This window comes from Manis pentadactyla, chromosome X, assembly GCF_030020395.1.
Source record: "Manis pentadactyla isolate mManPen7 chromosome X, mManPen7.hap1, whole genome shotgun sequence".
NCBI lineage: Eukaryota > Metazoa > Chordata > Mammalia > Pholidota > Manidae > Manis > Manis pentadactyla.
The window spans coordinates 99,588,745-99,590,229 of record NC_080038.1 but is presented as its reverse complement, the minus strand read 5'-3'; positions in this window follow the sequence as shown (position 1 = coordinate 99,590,229).

The following is a 1,485-nucleotide window of genomic DNA, read 5'->3' as shown; positions in this document are numbered from 1 at the left end:
AGAGCAAGGTACAGGCTTTTATTTAGAAATAAAGTGAGAGAATAGAGCTCCTGGCTCACTCCAGGAGGGGACAAGAGAGCCCCCTTTTATATTTTGAAATAGCTGTGGAAGTACAATGAAAGCTATTTTCCTTGAATTTTATTTTATCTAATGTTAAAATTGCTATACTTATTTGGTTCATTTTTTCATATAAGCCAGATTTATCTTTTCTTGTCTTTGTATAGTATTTATCAAAGTAATATTTAGGGCAGTATTAAAACATCAATTGGCTGTCCTTTGTGAAATATTTTAAAAATTAATGGAGTTCTGAATTTTCATTTCAACAAACCTCCCATCACGCTACTCCCCTGCCTTCATATTCAACTATTTCAACAGTTTACTGTATATGCTTCAAGTTCTCTTATCTTTGCTTTTACCTAGTAGTTATGTCTTATGAAGAAACATACACCACCTTTTTCAATATGTATGTTTTATATGATATAATTTTTTACTTATTTCTATAATTTTATTTTACTGTTTTTCTGTGTTCATACACTTAAACTGTCCTCATTTTTATAATGGATACGTAAAATTTAATTTCCAAATAGGCCAATTTATTTTTCCTCTTCTTGTGATAGCTTTAATTTTCTCATTTTTTTATTGTCATGATGTATTTTACTATAATGACAAATACTGCAAATATTTATTTTCCTTAAGAATATTGAGGAAATAGTCTTCAAGTGCCAGGGTTATGGTTACAGGCTCTGGCTCTAAAGATAATTTTAAGTTGTCGTAAGATGGAGAAGTTAACCTTATGACTTAAGTGACTATCTAATTTCTATAATGAATGACATGTGCGGCATATCCCACAGAGGCAGAGATCTTCAGCAAAGGCCTGTGCTGACAGGAACTGAAAACCAGCTCCTGCTACTTGGGACTCCAAGTGACCCTTGTTTGTGAGTGAGGGTGCTAGTTACAGGTAGACAGAAGAGTTCTGTCCCGTTCTGCCATGTGATTCACACCTGAGGCACTTACTGCAGGGATATGACAATGTCTCAGATATGCCTCCCTTCTCTTTCTCCTTGAGAACTGGCATCATTAGAGCCATGTGGAAATGAGAGTGGAATTAGGATTGAATGACTTCTGAGATGTCCTTGAGCCCCAGCATATGTTATAGACATCTTGTAAGAGTATGCTGAGCTGGGACTGGAACACAGGTGTGTGTCTGACACCAAAGCCAAACTTGTCAACACTTCTGTTTAAACACTGATTCCCCAAACCTTGGTATAGAAATATTTTCACTGCAATAGGTATCCATTGTTAAGTTTCTGGTGTTTCTTCTAGTATTTATCACCCATTTAGTGGATTGGGAGGCTTAAGAGTCTGAAGTAGAGATTACAATTGTGCCTCTGAGGATGAATTCACACTATCCAGGTGCCATACAGAACTGACGTTAACCATAGAAATATGATGTATTTTTTGTTTCTGTGACACCTGGACTATGCC